The sequence below is a fragment of the Ornithorhynchus anatinus genome, chromosome 3, assembly GCF_004115215.2.
Source record: "Ornithorhynchus anatinus isolate Pmale09 chromosome 3, mOrnAna1.pri.v4, whole genome shotgun sequence".
NCBI classification, from domain to species: Eukaryota; Metazoa; Chordata; class Mammalia; order Monotremata; family Ornithorhynchidae; genus Ornithorhynchus; species Ornithorhynchus anatinus.
The window spans coordinates 74,717,734-74,736,580 of NC_041730.1; the positions used below are offsets into that span (position 1 = coordinate 74,717,734).

Below are 18,847 nucleotides of genomic sequence, written 5' to 3' on the forward strand. Positions count from 1 at the left end.
TCTTAATCCCCATTTGACAGATAACTGAGGCCCAGAGAAGTGAAGTGACTTGGCCAAGGTCACACAGCAGGCAAGTGGCAGAGCCAGGATTAGAACCCACGTCCTGTGACTCCCAAGCCCCTGCTCTTGCCCCTGAGCCACGCTGTTAATGAAGTGACTTGGCCAAGGTCACACAGCAAACAAGTGGCAGAGCTGGGATTAGAACCCATGTCCTCCTACTCCCAAGCCCCAGCACCAGTGCTGCTTAATGAAATGACTTGCCTCAGGTCTTACAGCAGACCAGTGTCAGAGCTGGGATTAGAGACCAAGAGCTCCTGACTAAACTCTTAGTCCAGTGCTCTGCATACGGTAAGCGCTCAGTAAATATGACTGAGTGAATGAATGAACGAACGAGTCCCAGGCCCCTGAGCTGCAGCCGGACATGGCAAGCTTGTCCCGTTGGCCAACGAACCTTCTTCTCCTCTTCCTTTCTCCTCCCTCCACCTTCTCCCTCCTCCCCCTTCCTCCTCTTCTTCCCTCTTCCTCCTCCCTTCTCCTACTTCCTTCCCTCTTGCTTCCTCCTCCTCCTCCTTCCTTTTCCTTCTTCCTCCCTCCTCCTTCCTCTTCCTTCTTCCTCCCTCCTCCTTCCTCCTCTTCCTACTTTCTCCCTCTTGCTTCCTCCTCCTCCTCCCTCCTCCTCCCCATCTTTCCTCCTCCTCCCCCTCCTCCCTCCTCCTCCTCCTCCTCCTTCTTCCTCCTCCTCCTCCTCTCCCTCCTTTCCTCCTTCTTCTTCCTCTCTCCTCCCCATCCACCCTTCTCTCTCCTCCTCCTCCCTCTCACTTCCTCCTCCTCCCCATCCTTCCTCCTCACCCCTCCTCCTCTCCTCCATCCTCCTCCCCCTTCTTTCCTCCTCCCTCCTCCTCACCTCCTCCCTCCTCCTCTCCCTCCTTTCCTCCTCCATCCTCCTCCTCTCCTCCCCCTCCATCCTCCTCCCTCCTCCTCCCTCCTCCTTCCCCTCCTTTCCTCCTCCTCCCTCTCCCTCCTCCCCATCGCCCCTCAGAGGGGCCGCTTCTCGGGGTCCCGGAGCCTCCTACCTCCCTCCGGGGCCGCTCCGCTCCGCTCTGCCCCGCACGGCCGGCTCTCCTCTCCTCTCCTCTCCTCTCCCCTCCCCTGGCCCGCACAGCCGGCTCTCTCCTCTCCTCTCCTCTGCTCTGTTCTCCTCTCCTCCGCTCCGGGCCGGCTCCGTCCTTTCGCTTCAATCAGCCCGGCTCTGCAGCGACCCTCGGCTCCCGAGCAGCACCGGCATCAGCACCAGCAGCACGTTAATGCCCTTTGCTAAGCGCCAGGTGCTCAGCACTGTTCCAAGCGCTGGGTCCCCGGCGAGCCTCCGCTCCGGAGGACAAAAATAATAACGCGATCTGGGAAGCGCTATGTGCCCAGCACTGTTCCAAGCGCCGGGTCCGCAGCGAGCCTCCGCTCCGGGTGATAAGAATAATAGCGGGATCTGTTGAGCCCTATGTGCCAAACACTGTTCCAAATGCTGGGTCGGCAGCGAGCCTCCGCTCCGGATAACAATAATAATAATGTGCCAAGCACTGTTCCAAGCGCTGGGTCCGCAGCGAGCCTCCGCTCCGGATAATAATAATAACGATGTGCCAAGCACCGTTCCAAGCGCTGGGTTTGAAGCGAGCCTCGGCTCCCGATAATAATAATAATAATAATGTGCCAACCACTGTTCCAAGCGCTGGGTCTGCAGCGAGGCGAGGCTCCGGATGATGATAATAATAATGTGCCAAGCACTGTTCCAAGCGCTGGGTCTGCGGCGAGCCTCCGCTCCGGATGATAATGATAATAACGGTATCTGTGAAGCGCTATGTGCCAAGCACTGTTCTAAGCGCTGGATCTGCAGGCGAGCCTCGTCTCCGGTTGACAAGAATAATAGCACTTGTTAAACGCTACGTGCCCAGCACCGTTCTAATCGCTGACTCCGCAGCGAGCCTCGTCTCCGGATGATAAGAATAATAGCACCTAAGCACTAGGTGCTCAGCACTGTGCCAAGCGCTGGGTCCGCAGCGAGCCTCGGGTCCGGACGCCGGGGTCCCGGGCGGGAAGGCGGTGTAACCCGAGCCCCGTCCGAGGGTCCCGCCTCGCTGCCGCCGCAAGGAAGTGGAAAAAGTCTGGGGCAGGACTTTCAGAGAGCTTTGGGTTTCTGGTTCGGGCCCCTTCGGCGGGAGAGAGGCAGCAGGAACCCCGAAAGTCCCGGCCCCAAGCCTCCTCCCTGCCCTTCCCCTCCCCCCGCAGCCCCGCACGAGCAGCCCGCACCCAGAACCCCGTTTTACTTAGCAATAAGGTCACGCGTGGGACAAAGCGTCAGGAGGCTTTCCAGGGAGCTCAGGAACTAGGTTTTACCCCTGGAGGCACTCAATCAACCACCCCGGGGCTCTCAGGAGGTTGTGACTCAATAATAATAATGCTATTTGTTAAGCTCTTACTATGTGCCAAGCACTGTTCTAAGCGCTGGGATAGATACAAGGTTATCAGGTTGTCCCAGCTGGGGTTCACAGTCTTCATCCCCATTTAACAGAGGAGGTGACTGAGAAGTTAAGTGACTGGCCCCAAGTCACACAGGTGGCGGAGTGGGGATTAGAACTCACGACCCCTGACTCCCAAGCCCCTGCTCTTTCCACTAAGTCACACTGCTTCTCTGAACAGCTCAGTGAACAGCTCAAGCATTTCTTTTCTAACTTCTCTAGCCACGCACCCTTCCCCTGCCCTCCCCTCCCTTAGCTAAGGCCATCAACAACTTCTTCCTCAAAGCACAAGTGCCTACCGCTCGGTGAACTCGCCATCTGCAAAGTGATTAGGAAGCAAGACCCAGCTGGTTAAATTGTTTACATCACACCCGTTGAGTGCTTCCTGCTGCCAATTAATGGGAATACAAATATGACCGGAAGAGGGTGTTTACTTTTCCTGGAGAGGGGGTTGCAGATTTCGTGTCAGGAATGGATTTCTTCCGAGCTCTGGTTTGTGTTTTCTTTCCAAATAGGACGCTCACGCCTAACGCTTGCTGAAAAGCCTCAAAGAGTTAAGACGCTTGCACTCAAAACACATTTTCCAGTCTTGAAATCAATCCAAGTTGGAGTTCCAGAGAGGCTAAAGATGTGTGCACTTGTTACTGAATGGGTTGGTTTTAAGGACAAAGAAAAGCAAAAATCCTGAATACACAAGGTCTTCAATGCTCCGAGAACTTCGTCCATACTCCTGAACAATTTACTCCAAGATTCTGCCCTAGGCCTCCCCAGTCTGAATTTCCTCTCACAAAAGAAACATATGGTATACACATCACACGACAAATTTATTCTAGGCCACGACCAAATGCCCTACAGACTGGATTCCTTCCAGTCAGTGATATTTATTGATTCCCCCAATAAACCATCATTTCCCCTACTCCTCCTTTCTGGATCGCCTATGTGCTTGGATCTGTACCCCTTAAACACTTGATAATTCACTCCACCCTCAGTCCTCCAGCACTTAAATAGATATATGTAATTTATTTTACCACCCATCTTCCCCTCTAGACTGTAAGGTCACATCTCCTCTGAGAGGGCTTCCCTGATTAAGGCCTCTTTACCCTGGCTCTCTCTCCCTTTCGCATCATCTATGTACTTGGATCTGTGATCTTTAGCGTTTGATATTTGCCTCACCCTCCAACCCACAGCTCTCATGTATATATCTTTAAATTATCTTATTATCAATTATTTTTTATATTAATATCTGTCTCCCTCTCCAGACCGAAAGCTCACTGTGGACAGGGAATGTGCCTACCAACTCTGTTGTATTGTACTCTTCCAAGCACTTTAGTATGGTGCTCTGCCCATAGTAGGTGCTCAATAAATACCATTGATTGAGTCTATGCTCCTTGTGGGCAGGGAACAGGTCTACCAACTTTGTTTTACTGTACTCTCCCAAGAGCTTAGCACAATGTTCTGCACATAGTAAGTGCACACACACACACAAAATTGAAAGCAAATTAATGTTGGAATGATGATAGGTGTGGGCTTATTAAGAGCAATGGAGGCTATAAAAGAAGTTCCTGGGTGTCAGTACTGTAAACTTCCTGGAAAAAGGGTAATTGAGGTAGAGGAGAGACCAAAAAATGAAGAGACAAGACAGGTAAACCAATACATTTTTAGGACTGTCCCCAAAATGCAGGTTAATTCATCACCCTGATTACCGGCGTTGCCATTATGACTTCGTTTAATAGTTAAAAAGCATAAAACAGCATGGGCTGCTTAGGCTCTTCCACAGGCTGAGGGGAAAGCAAAACCAAAGTGAGAAGGTAGTTCATACTTCTAAATAAACTAATAATAATGGTATTTGTTAAGCACTTACTATATGCCAGGCACTGTACAAGCACTGGGGGGGAGGAGGGATAGAAGCAAATCGGGTTGGACATTGTCCCTGTCCCACGTGGAACTCATAGTCTCAATCCCCAGTGTACTGATGAGGTAACTGATGCACAGAGAAGTGAAGTGGTTCACCCAAGGTCACAGGAGTCAAGTGGCAGAGCTGAGGCTAAAACCCATGACTCCTAGGCCTGTGCTCTATCCACTACGCCATGCTGCTTCCCATAATAATAATTATGGTATTTGTTAGACACTTATATGCCAGGCACTGTACTAGGCCCAGAAAATACAGTTGGACACAGTCCCTGTCCCACATGGGGCTCACAGTCTCAATCCCCATATTACAGATGAGGGAACTGAGAGGCCCAGAGAAGTGAAGTGACTTGCCCAAGGTCACAGAGCAGACAAGTGGCGGAGCTGGGTTTAGAGCCCATGACCTTCTGACCCCCAGGCCCATGCTGTAGCCACTACACCATGCTGCTTCAGATGCGAAGCATCTTTTACCTTGTAGGTTGACATTTGATTGTCTGGTGGTCTAGTGGTTAGGATTCTGCACTCTCACCACCACGGCCCTGGTTCGATTCCCGGTCAGGGAACAATTTATTAGAGAAGCAGCGTGGCTTAGTGGAAAGAGCCTAGGCTTGGGAGTCAGAGGTCATGAGTTCAAATCCCAGCTCTGCCACTTTTCAGCTGTGTGACTGTGGGCAAGTCACTTAACTTCTCTGTGCCTCAGTTACCTCATCTGTAAAATGGGGATTAACTGTGAGCCTCACGTGGGACAACCTGATGACCCAGCGCTTAGAACAGTGCTCTGCACATAGTAAGCACTTAACAAATACCAACATTATCATTATTATTTGATTAACTCCTATTGGCCAACTTGCTGAGCGACCTAGGCATGCATCCTCATGTGCCGCAACTCCTGCTTGCCACAGTCTTGTTCCCCTTAAGTGGTGGGCCACAACTCAAATGGACAAAAGAAAGTTGAGGAAAAAACAGCCATCCTCTAGGTTGCAGTTGCTCTATCTGTAGGCATGTCTTCCACACAGAATTATGAAACATTGTAGAGAGAACCTTTCTTTTGACCCATCGACTCTCCAGGATCTTTGTTTTGAATCTGGAACAAATATGATTTTCATTGATCAATTTGCAAATACCTAGAAAAGTACCAATTGGCCCTTTCAGCTTTCTGCTTGCCTTCTAGGACAGAGAAGCAGACCTTGAAGACAACAAGGAAACAAGAAACATAACTCCATTCATTTAAAGGACAAAAAAATACCCCCAAAAATCTACAGATAAAAGGTGAAAAATGATTAGCTGAATACAACAGAGAAAGATCTGGAATGGGAAGATGGTAATACTGGACCATAAATGGAATACATGTGAACAAAATTGTGCTGGTGTGCAAGAGAAAAAGAAAAAGAGAGAGAGGATGGAGGGAAGGATGGAGAAATGGGTCCATGGTGTCGCTATGGGTCAGAAACAACTGTGTGATAAAAAGGGAGGTTATTCTTTACCATCAGCATTATTATCCAGGCCCATAGTAGAGAACTATGAATGGTTTAGGGGTCAGTTTTCTGGGAGAAATTGGAGAGGATCCAAAGAAATGTCACAAAAATGAGTTAGAGATGGAAAATAGGACCTAATAGGTTAAAAGAGTTGGAGGTTGTTTAGTCTAGAGACAAGGTGGTTTAAGTGCAATTTAATAACTGTCTTCAAATATCTGAAGGATTATTATAAGGAGGATGCTAACCATCTGTTTGCCATTTCCACAAAGGACACAAGAGGAAATGTTTAAATTTCAAAAGATAAAACATTTAGGTTAGACATAGGAACAACTTCCTGTTAATAAGCCTGACTAAACAGTGAACAAGGCTAACAAGAAAAGCTGTACAATAATCATATTCTATTTATCCATAGAGGTTTTTAAACCACCTGTCTAATACCGTTAGATATACCCTTACCTTGAGGCAAGACAACTAAACTAGATGACTTCTTGGTGTTCTTCCCACTTCTGCAATTCTATGCAAAAATGGTCTGAATCTTACGTTACAATTTTCCATAGGTTTTCTGTCCACTAAGCATTCTATTTCACCTCTTTGCTGGTCTGCTAGGGAAGGCAGGAGAAGGGGCTGAGAAGAGGACAGGGAAGCCATGTGCCTAGAGGTATCCACAGGGGAGGCCCAGAGCAATCTGAAGAATTTAACATGTGCTAAAGGTGACCTGAAGATAAGGAGAGGAAAGGGATACAGAGATGAGAAGAGAGATGGAAGAAAACATCACAAGTTAGCACCTAGTAGATTCTTAATAAATACCATGATTATTCATTTATAAACAATTATAATTGGTTATTGGGGGTAACCAACCCCTAATAAACTAATTTGGAATTAATTGAAAACCTGTGGATTCAACCATGGAATTGCTATTTTCCTCAGCTCATCCCTGAGGCACTCTGAGGATTAGAACTTTCAAATGGTTTGGATTCTGGTTTAACAAAAACATCTCTCTCTATGGGCACAGGCTTTATTATACCCTTTTTTCTTGAACCATGTGGATTCATGAACCCATCACCCAACTCTTGCATTTATCAACTTACTATATTTACCCTTAGCATCCTTGCATATATGCTTATTCAACTATGAATTTTGATTGTTCTACTTGTAAATACATTTATGTTCATCTCCCTCATAAGGAGTTAAGTTCCTTGTAGGTGGGGAAAGCATTTAGGACAGTGCTTTGCACATAGTAAGCACTTTAAAATATCATCATTATTATTATTATTATCATTATATTTGTTAAGTGCTTACTATGTGTCAAGCACTGTTTTAAGCGCTGGAGTAGATAAAAGATAACCAAGTCAGACATAGTGCCTGTCCCAAATGGGACTCGCAGTCTCAGTAGGAGGGAGTGTCATCCTTGACTCATCTCTCTCGTTCACCCCACAAATCCTATCCGTTACCAAGACCTGCCGGTTTCACCTTTACAATATCGCCAGATCCGCCCTTTCCTCTCCACCCAAACGGCTACCTTACTGCTACGGGCTCTTGCTATATCCCGGCTAGACTACTGTGTCAGCCTTCTCTCTGATCTCCCTTCCTCCTCTCTCGCCCTGCTCCAGTCTATTCTTCACTCCGCTGCCCGCCTCATCTTCCCGCAGAAACGTTCTGGGCATGTCACTCCCCTTCTTAAACACCTTCAGTGGTTGCCTATCAACCTCCGCTCCAAACAAAAACTCCTCACTCTAGGCTTCAAGGCTCTCCATCACCTTGCCCCTTCCTACCTCTCCTCCCTTCTCTCTTTCTACTGCCCACTCTGCACACTCCGCTCCTCTGCCGCCCACCTCCTCACCGTCCCTCGGTCTCGCCTATCCCGCCGTCGATCCTTGGGCCACATCTTCCCGCAGTCCTGGAATGCCCTCCCTCTTCACCTCCGCCAAACTAATTCTCTTCCCCTCTTCAAAACCCTACTTAAAACTCACCTCCTCCAAGAGGCCTTCCCAGACTGAGCTCCCCTTCTCCCTCTACTCCCTCTACCGCCCCCCCTTCACCTCTCTGCAGCTTAACCCTCTTTTCCCCCCATTTCCCTCTGCTCCTCTCCCTCTACCTTCCCATCCCCTCAGCACTGTACTCATCCGCTCAACTGTCTATATTTCCATTACCCTATTTATTTTGTTAATGAATTGTACATCGCCTTGATTCTATTTAGTTGCCGTTGTTTTTATGAGATGTTCTTCCCCTTGACTCTATTTATTGCCATTGTTCTTGTCTGTCTGTCTCCCCCGATTAGACTGTAAGCCCGTCAAATGGCAGGGACTGTCTCTATCTGTTGCCGACTTGTTCATTCCAAGTGCTTAGTACAGTGCTCTGCACACAGTAAGTGCTCAATAAATACTATTGAATGAATGAATGAATGTATCACCACCCGCCCCCCCCACCCCCAACTGTGCCCTCCTCCTCCCCCCACAACACATGTCGGGCAGGGACTCTGTCTGACCTATTTACCGTGCATCTATCCGAGTACTTAGCATGCTTGGCATGGAGTAAATAGTCAACAAATACTACAATTATTATTACTATATACTGGGAAGTAGCATCCCCGCTCAGTGTCACACCTGGAGATTTTCCAGTACTCTACCAGGCTCGACTACAGGAGGGAGAGTCTTAGCTGGGGCAGTGGCTACAGAGTGGACGGCAAACTGCTACCAGTCAAAACTCACCTGTGCTGGGCAGCATCGGCATGGGAGACAGTCGAGGGTGGAGACTCAGGTTTACTGCGCAGAAGGAGGCAATAGTAAAGCACTTCTGGATTTTTACCAAGAAAACTCTATGGATACGCTACCAGAATGACTGCAGACGGAGACCGGGGCATTCTGGGAGAAATGGGTCCATGGTGTCGCTATGGGTCAGAAACAACCTGACGACATAAGACAAGACAAGGGAAGTAGCATGGCCTAGTGAAAAGGGCAAGAGCTTGGTGTCAGAGGCCCTGGGTTCTAATCCCAGTGCTGTCATTTACCTGCTACGTGATCTTGAGCAAGTCACTCAACCTCTCGGTGCCTCAGCTCCCTCACCTGTAAAATAGGGATTCAATACCTGCTCTCCCTCCAACTTAGACTGGGAGCCCTATGTGCGATCTGATTATCTTGTATTTAACCCAGCACTTAGTACAGTGCTTGGCATATATTAAGTGCTGAATAAATACCACAGTTATTATCAAAGAGATCACCACTTTCCAGAATATCTTCATAAAAAAAGATGTCACAGTCGTGTTTTCTCTCTCCAACTTGTTAGATCACAACAATTTCAATTAAAAGCTTAGAGTTCAAAGACGAGTGAGTTTTTTATGGAGAAGTGGAGACACTAACAAAGCATATTCAAACTCTGCTCACCAGTCCCTTTTCTACACATCCTCAGGAGTATCCTGCCACCTCTAATTACTCCTTATTTTATCACAAATATCCTGAGTCACATCTTTAGAATTCACCTGCTTTCCCCAATTCAGTCTAATCATATAGGAATACTGAGGGGGTGGGATATACTGAATTTTGATGCTGAATCTATTCTTTCATTGTCTTACTGATGCTTATTAAGTTCTATATTTCACAGATAGACTGATTCATGAGTAAAACTGAGATATTAAACTGGATCAGAAAGGAAAATGAACTAAACATTACCAAAACACAAATTTTCCTGAACCAGATGCTAAGAACAGATCCTCTCCCAGTGGAGTAATTTCCCCATGTGAATATAAACAAAAAAGAGCATAATTATACAAGTGTTTGCTAAGAGATCCAGACCTTATGAAGTTATGAAAGCGACGGAAGGAAAAAAAAGTGGAAATTCCCAAGAGAGCAGTTCACACGACTCTCTGGAAATACACTGAACAATACCAAACAGAGCATGAGAAGAAATTTCAGGATTTAGATATGAACCTCACAAACAGCTTTTAAAGGTCCTAAAGCTAAACAATGAACATTTCTCAAAAACGAAACCTCTGCCAATGAGGTCAGAATGAACATTCAGAATCTCTCTGCACAACTCAATTCTCCATACAATCCATGCCCTCCTCCGTCATGATTTGGCTACCTGCCAGCCTCACATACACACTACCAAACCCATTTCTCCAGACAACCCAGCTCCTTCCTGTTTTCCTCCTTAGTCAGGGAGTACTAACTATTTTACATGGGCCAGGTCAAGAATAAATACCTAACCTAAAGGATGAGCCTGGGGCCCTCAATTTACTAATTGGATCTTGAAACCTTAAAGTACCCACTCATGATATACAGGAAAACCCACTCTTTGAACATAGTTGACCGAGCCTGACACACTCCAGGGTCAGACCTCATGAGAACTAGAGAAGAAATGTGGAACAAGAAATGCATCACAGAGGCAAAAATGATTTTAGATCATCTGTTTTACTATGTCCTAAATTCAGCAATGTCAACATGAGTCTCAAATCCCAAAGATAAGGGTATGCATTCCTGAATACGGCATAAATCACCCTTAACACAAATGAAATGACCAAAAAAGAGAGTCAGTTCCCTTTATCTTCCATTTATCAGAACAGTTGACTTTAAGGTGGAAATACTGTGTCAATAGACATGAATGACTTGCATGCAGTGTGGCACTAGTTTCTTTTAAATGAAACCTGGTGGTTCACTTGTGCCCTAAGCAACTAGATTTGAGCACAAGGAGGAAAGTCCTACCGTAGAATCCACTGAAATTCAGCTTCTCTAATCTAATTAAAGGACTCTTGCCTGGAGTGGTGAAGAGGCATAGGGCTGCCTAATCAAAATACTGTTCTAGCTAGTGATTTTAATATTATTTTGAACAACTGAATTTGCAACACATTCAATCAATAGTTGGTATTTATTGTTCATAATTCACTGTTGTTCTACATAGTAGCTGTCTTTCTCTACTTAGATTGTGAGCTTGATGTGGGTCATTAACCACATCTGATGTTATCATCCTTAGTCCCAGTGCTCTATACATGGCTAAATTCACATAGGGCAAATCCAGGTTTCATTATAAAAAGTTACGGAACCCTCATGTTTCTTAATGGCGCAAATGGAGACAGTCCCATTTTCAATCCAAAAAAAGTGGAATTCGTTTCCAGTTTTTTTTTTATTCCAATTTACAAAGAACAGTGGAAAACCACTAGAATGGCAAAAATGATTTTTTTGTTTTGTCATCAGATGTTTGCTGACACCTCTGGGCTGATCCTGGAGTGTCAACTTGGGACTAGTGGTGTTACACTGTCCCTCCCCCCTACAATGCCAAGGTACCTGGTCTCTGGGAACTGGCCTGGCTCTCTAGAAGAACTCCTTGAAGGAGAAACTTGTAGTTCATCATTCCAAAAACACTATGCTTGTTTAAACAACATAATCCCCACAGACATGAGTTAAATGCTAAAGGTCAGGTTTACTCTGAGGGGATTTGGGTCAAAAACAGATCTTTTTCCCCCTGTAAAAATTCAGGGCAAAAATACACCTGTTCCCTGTTTTCTTCCCCCGTAGAATGTAGAAAAACTTGAGTTTTTGTCTTTATTCAGCATTCTCTACATGTTATTTTTTGAAAAGTTCCTATAATCTGCAGTCAGAGGTGAGCTACCTGTATCAGATAGGCCAGGGGAAAAATTCTCCCCCAAGAAACCAGGTGACCTGGCAGAGCATTCATGCAGGGACAGCTGATGATTTGGAATGTCCAGTATGTTGTCACAAGTGGGGTGTCTCAGCTGCTGACTCAGTAACTGCTTCCCTTCTCCCTCTCCCAATTGAATACCCGACAGAACTAAAAGGTCCTCAAGTCCTTATGCCTAATGATTGCAAGCCACTTAACCACAGATGTGGTAACTGATAGTATGATAGGGGAGAAGGATAAAGCCATCCCCCTTTTTTTTAACCAAAGGCACTTCAAAGTATAGTAACAAAATCAAACGATGTGAGGTTTCATCTTCTTCTGTTCACCTATAGTACAACCACAACTCAGATCAGGCACTTTCCAGTGAGTGCATCTAATATAAGATCTCTTAAAATAACTGAAAATGGCAGGTAGCAAGAGGAAATGAAGTGGCAGGAGTGGAGAAAAGAAAGGAAAAATCGGATTATTCACAAATGGGATAATTAGTTATTATGTAATTGTTGATTGTAAATTAACTAATTGGGCAGAGTTAAATCTGATGGGAGAGCACAGAGAAATCTAAGATCATAGTTGTTACCCTCTCAGAACCTCCTTCAATGGCAGTTGAGGATGTTGAATAAGGAAAAAAATATTTTGAGTCTCATGGAAGCGTTCTTTCTCCTCATAGCTAATAAATAGTTGATAAATGGTTGAACATCAAAGAATGAAGCAGTAAAATATATTGGGGGAGAATTCCTTTCACCTGTCCATTCTGCTGAAAAATTTCAGCCCATTCATTCTTTCCTCTTCTTCCTAGCTTCCTTTTAAGAACTCTACCACCTGCTTCTTATTCTAGAACTATTTCTTGACACTCATGAAAGCTCTTTACCACAGTCCTCATTAAAAATGAAACCTTGCATTTATAGAACATTTTGATTTTTCGAAAGCACTTTTACATCATTTATCTCATTTTATCCTCACCATATCCCTGGACTAGGGAAAAGCGGTCATATTATCTCCGTTTAATAGATAAGATTTCATCTCCTCCAAGAGGTCTTCCCCAGCTAAGCCTGTATTTCCTCTACTCCCTCCTTGTTCTGTATCATCCTTTTACTTAGATTTGTACCCTATATTCACCCCACCCTCTACTCGACAGCATTTATGTACATATCTGTAATTTATTTTAATGTTTGTCTCCCCAACTAGACTGAAAGCTCCCTATGGGCAGAGACTGTGCCTACAAACTCTGTTACTTGCACTCTTACAAGAGCCTAGTATAGTGGTTTGTAGACAGGAAGCACTCAATAAACGATTGCTTGATTGACTGATGGGGAAAGTGAAGCCCGGAGAGATGAAAAGTTATTAACCTCTCTCTCCCTCTCATCTTGGTCCTTCCCAAGTTACCCCAATAATTAAGTAATTTCCTCTAGACTGTAAGCTTGCTATCAGCAGGGAATGTATTTGGTAATTCTGTTGTATTGAACTCTCCCAAGCACTTAGTACACTTTCTGCACATAATAAACTCTCTCAATAAGATTGATTGATTGATTGAATAAAGACTAAATTCATCTGCCCAATTCATCACTTGGTCCCCCTTTTCCATCCCACCTAGGTAACCTCAATCAATCAATCAATTAATCAATGGCATTTATCAAGCACTTACCATAAGCAGAGGACTCTACTGAGTCCTTGGGAGAATACGATACACTACAGTAGGTAAACGTGATTTTTGCCCAGAAACAGCTCACAGACCAGAGGGGAGATAGACATTAAAATAAATTACAGATGGATATGCATATAAGTGTGGGGGGCTGCGAGTTGGGGGGAATATTAAAGTACTTTAAGGGGTTCAGATCCAAATACATAAGTGACACAGAAGGGAGGGTGAATGGGGAAACTGAGTGTTTAGTCAGGGAAGACCTCTTGAAGGAGATATGATTTTAGTAGGGCTTTGAAGATGGGAAGAGTAGCCATCTGTTAAATATGAAGGGGGAGAAGTTCCAGGCCAGAGGGAGGACAGGGGCAAAGGGCCAGTGGCGAGAAAGATGAGATCAAGGTACACTGGGTAGATTGGCATTAGAAGAGCAAAGTGTGGCTTGGGTTGCAGCTAGAGATCAACAAGGTAAGGCAGGAGGAGAGAGCTGATGGAGTTTTTTAAAGCTGTTGGTAAGGAGTTTCCATTTAATGCAGACAGGGGTGGGCAGCCACTGAAGGTTTTCGAGAAATGGGGAGACATGGAATGAGGGATGTTTTAGAAAAGTGATCTGGGCAGAAGGGTGAATTATGGACTGGAGAGGTGAGAGACTCAGTGAATTGGCTGATGCAGTAATCGAGGCGGAATATGATAAGTGTTTGTAACAGTGTGGTAGACATCTTTTTATGGGTGTACTTCTCTAATCTCTGGACCCTTCATCATGCAATTCATTTTGGAATAAACCGCTTCCTTCCATCTTCCAAATTACATCATTTAAATCACAACACAGGGCCCAAATCCTGAAACTTATTTTCTTGTTTAACACTAGCCAGCGAGGTATATATCCACCACAAAATACCCAGTCTAGCCCATCTCTCAAAAAGGGTTCTTTTCCCCACTGTATGCAGTAGGCCCACACTTCCAAGGGCTCCATCCACTTGCAACTACAGGGGCTTCTTATACCCAGCAACAGTGACAGGGCATTAGTGCCAACCCATTAGTAGTTCCCTTCCCTGTACTACCTGCCATCTGGGCATTCCACCAGATCACAACCTGGACTACAAGAAGAAATGGGAAAAGAAGGGCACATGTTGTGTTAACCCTCACCTTCAGGGAGGGTACTAACTTCGATCCCAAGAGGGCCCATAGAACCTTCGGTGTCAGCCTGGTCCTGTCCATAGGGTACAATCACATTAATGACTATTCTCTATAAATCTCTATGTAATTATTAAAATAGCACATCCTATCATTGCATCTCCCACCTTTAAACTCACAGTCAAACCCTGGATTAAAACTAATCCAAACATCAAGGGCAGGGTAATAGCCTTAGTAAATGATGCTAAAGAAAAGGTTATTTTTTTAATGTTATTTGTTAAGCATTTACCATGTGTCCAACACTGTTCTAAGTGTTGAGAGTAGATACAAGTTTATTAGGTTGGACACAGTCTCTGTCCCTCATGGGGCTCACAGTCTAAATTGGAAGGAGGGGGACTTAATCCCTATTTTAGTGAGATGTAACTGAGGCACAGAGACGTTAAGTGACTAGCCCAAGATCACACAGCAAACAATTTGCAGAGCCAGGATTAGAACCCAGGTCCTCTGACTCCCAGGTTCACGCTCTTTGCACTAGGCCATGCTGCTTCTCCAAAGCTTTTAGGTTAGGAGAAGGCTGAAAGCCCAGAGAGTCTCAGAATTCAAATGATGACTCTTCAGCCAATTAAATACAAATTTTCAAAATCAACGAAATGTCTGCCCCCTCCTTTAAAGTGCATCCAGCCCCATCTTGAAATAATTTACATTGCTAGCTTTAAACCCGCAAGTGTCCTTTCCCTAATGTTAGCCAGAGAAGGCTTCACTCATTGTTCTAAACATGGTTTCACTATGTCATAACGGCTTCCATCGATGCCCACTGTTCTCTATCAGCAAATTTCTAAATTTCATAGAGAGTCTAGAATTCAATAGGGGAATGATGAATTTTAAAGTCCTTTAAAATAATAAATAATAAGCATAAACGTGGTACACCCCAAGATAATCTTGGTTCGGGATCATTCTGCCAAACACCATGTGTTTCATCTTCCCCATGAGCCTCTTTTCTTGTTAAAGCTTAGAGACTCTAATTTTGTTTTCCAATATTCTCCTTGCCATTGCATGACAGGGTTGGAGGAATCCCACACTTTTGACTGCTGTCCATATGGATTTGCTTATGCTGTTGAAGGCTGAGAGCCCGATTTGTTTGATCCATTTTTCCTGTCACTTGTCTATCCATCTCTCCAGCTTTTGTTTGAATTCTTTGGTCACCAAAGTCTTTTCTTACACACCCAAACTGACAGAAGTCCTAGAATTCAACAATAAGCCAGGTCCCCAAAATCATTTTGAACTAAAATAAAATTTCAAATCTTGGCAAGTCACCGTGCACTCAGTCTCCTGCTTTGTTTACCAGAAAGACATTTGACAGAGTTGAACACCACTGTGCTTACATCTTTGGGGTAGAAGTAAGCTATCGCTACCTGGAACAGGGCAGCAATTAATACAGGAAATGTTTCAGTTTATTGTTACATTATACTTTCCCAAGAGTTATAACAGTGCTTTGAATATAGTAAGTCCCCAATAAATATAATTGACTAACCAATTGTCAGTGCTTCTTCCACAATATGAGTTTTAAGGTGGACATTCTTCTTTTTCCTCAGTCCCAAAATGAGTCTCCCAGACCAGATATTTCACAGTGGTGCAGGGGCTGGGCTGCCCCTCACTGGATAGCTGTGTGTGGCATGGAGTGGACTTGGCCCCAATACAATGCCTGGCACTCACTCGGGGCTGTGGTGCGGTGCCCAAATGGCCAGTGGGCCAGAAAGACTGTTGGCTACCAGCAATGCTGTCTGTTAGATAGTTAGGTCATTGCCAAATTGGTAGGCTGCAAAAACTCTCTAGACAGGCCTGGGTGAAAGCTAGTTAGAGAACTGAAAAGTTCTGACTGAGTCCTTATCTCCTCTTCTCCCACTCTTTCCTCCGTCATGCTTGCACTTGGATTTGCTACCTTTATTCACCCTTTCCCCAGCCCCACAGCACCTACGTGCATATCCATAATTCATTTATTTATATTAGTGTCTGCCTCCCCCTCTAGACTGTAAACTCACTGTGGTCAGGGAACAGGTCCTCCAACTCTATTAAATTTTTATTTATTTATTTTATTTAATAGTTATATTGTATTCTCCCAAGTGTTTCATACAGTGCTCTGCATACAATAAGCACTCTGTAATTTATTTATATTAATGTCTGGCTCCCTGCTCTAGACTGTAAGCTTGTTGTGGGCAGAGAATGTGCCTGTTCATTGTGTATTGTACTTGCCCAAGCACTTAGTAAAGTGCTCTCCACAAAGTAAGTGCTCAATAAAAATCAATATGATTGAATGAATGAATGAATAAATGATTGATTGAAATGGAAGAGGCAAAAAAATACTTAGCCAAGAATGTACAGAGTTGCCTACACTTCCAAGAAGCCACTGGGACATTCTGGGAGGAGTTTGCCCCCTTTACTGTAGGTGGAGAGCTCCACCCACCTCTGGGCAGGACTTGTTTTTTCTCAATCTGCATTTTCCTTTCAGTCCTTGTCCTTGACTGTTGGTTGCCAGAAGACTACAGTGGTGAGGTATTTCTCTATGTTACACCAATACCTGTGGTAAAAAGGGTTAGGGTGATCTAGTTTGGGGTAATTTAATTTTTCCCTCTCAGGATCACACCTGGAGAACTTCCAGTACTCTACCAGTCCCGACTACAGGAGGGAGAGTCAAGCAAAGGCCTATCCAATCCATTCCTAGCTTGGGCAGTGGCTAGCAAGTGGAAGGCACTCTGCTACAAATCAAAACTCACCTGTGCTGGGAAGCAGTGGCATGGGAAGAAGTCTAGGGCAGAGACTCAGTTTTACTGCATGGAAGGAGGCAATGGTAAACCACTTCCGTATTTTTGCCACGAAAATTTGATGGGCACACTACCAGAATGATTCCAGATGGAGGTGGAACATTCTGTGAGAGATATGTCCATGACATCACTATGGGTCGGACACGACTCGCCAGCATAAGACAACAACAACAATTTAATTTTAAATCTTTCCATCCCTTCCTCAAAGAAAGGCTTAGTTAGGGTCAGATCCACCACGTGGCTCCAAGCTCATGGTGAGTAACTTTTGTAATCAGACAACCGAGCTTTATCCTCCCAGGATCCCACCTGCAGAGTTTCCAGTATTCTACCAGTCTCGGCTATGGGAGGGAGAATCAAGCAGAGGCATACCTATTCCATTCCTAGCTTGGGCAGTGGCTAGTGAGTGGAAGCTAATCTGCTACAAGTCAAAATTCACTTGTGCTGGGCTGTAGCAGCATGGGATAGAGTCGAGGGTGGAGACTCAAGTTTACTGTCTGGAAGAAGGCAATGATAATGGCTTCTGTATTTTTACCAAGAAAGTTCTGAGGTTACATTACCAGAACGATTGCAGGTGTAGGTGGGGCATTCTCGGAGAGATGCATCAATGGAGTCACTATGGGACGAAGATGACTTGACATCATAGACAACTAAGTTTTGCATTTCCAGTTTTAAACTATAGTGGTTTTAAATACCATTCTGCAAACTTCAGTCTGTGCATCTCTCTGTTGCTATTCTTTCCAATTTGTAATGTTGACTATACCTTACCTTTGGGCTTGAATCTGTTTGGGAACTGGGAACCAGCCATGATTACCGGAGCCTTTGTAGAGTTAGCGAACAGATCTTCCTTAACCTCTCTGCCAACTTTTTGCCCCAGAATGAGATGACTATATGAGAGGTGTTTTTTTTAAAAAAAACGCTTGTTCAGTGTAAATCAACCAGTTTTCCCTAATCTCATGAAGCCCGTGCTTCTATTTCTAAGGCTACTCCTGCAGCAAGCCAGCATGTAATTTTTTTTCCTTGCTTAATGGCTTCTTCACCAGATACAGTCACTCTGCAACCTAACTCAGTGGATGCTTTAAGCAATTTTTATTCTTCGAAGCAAGATCCAATAGTTGAGGTTCTTTAGACTGTAAGCTCATTAGAAGCAGGGAATGTGTCTACAAACTGTTAAATTGTTATATAACTGTTATGTACTCTCTCAAATGCTTAGAATAGTGCTCTACACACAGTCAGCACTCAATAAATATGATTGAAAGATTGAGACAGTCACTCAGATTTGAAGGAGGCACATCAACCTAGATTTTTTAGACTCTGATCAATAAATCAATCAACCAGTAGCATCTAGTAGGCATTTATTGTGTACAAGCACTGTGCTAAGCACATGGGAGAGTACAAGAGTTATAGGAAACATGATCCCTGCCCACAACAAGCTTAAAATTTAACACAAGGGTGTAATGACTGACTTTTCTGACTCCACATGGAATTGAGTTTCCTATTTTGGTAATTAAAAGAGCTAGTATTAGCTGTTTGGACCCCATAGATTTAAGACTATTAAAATCCCTTCGAAGGGGAAAAATGTAAATCTATTTCCAAAAGTTATAATCCCAAGGAAGGTGTTTGACATCTTGTCTAAACTGTGTTTCCTTCAGATGTTTAAGCTTGGTGTGGAAGAAGGGGAGACCACCAATCTAGTTTACATGAAAAGAGAAATCTGTTTTCAAAGCAAATTCAATGGAA

The 18,847-nt window shown here is 44.5% G+C and overlaps 1 protein-coding gene and 2 non-coding genes across 5 annotated transcripts in view; 2 read left to right on the top strand and 1 right to left on the bottom strand.

Moving 5' to 3' along the window:
• PDZD2 (PDZ domain containing 2) overlaps positions 1–18,847 on the bottom strand; it is a 312,563-nt gene that overhangs the window by 248,877 nt on the left and 44,839 nt on the right. The gene's annotated exons all lie outside the window — the stretch shown is intronic.
• Positions 16,915–17,052, top strand: LOC114810506. The gene has a single exon (XR_003758205.1). It is a non-coding gene; the product is annotated as a small nucleolar RNA SNORA7 (small nucleolar RNA).
• LOC114810593 lies at positions 17,399–17,536 on the top strand. The gene has a single exon (XR_003758289.1). It is a non-coding gene; the product is annotated as a small nucleolar RNA SNORA7 (small nucleolar RNA).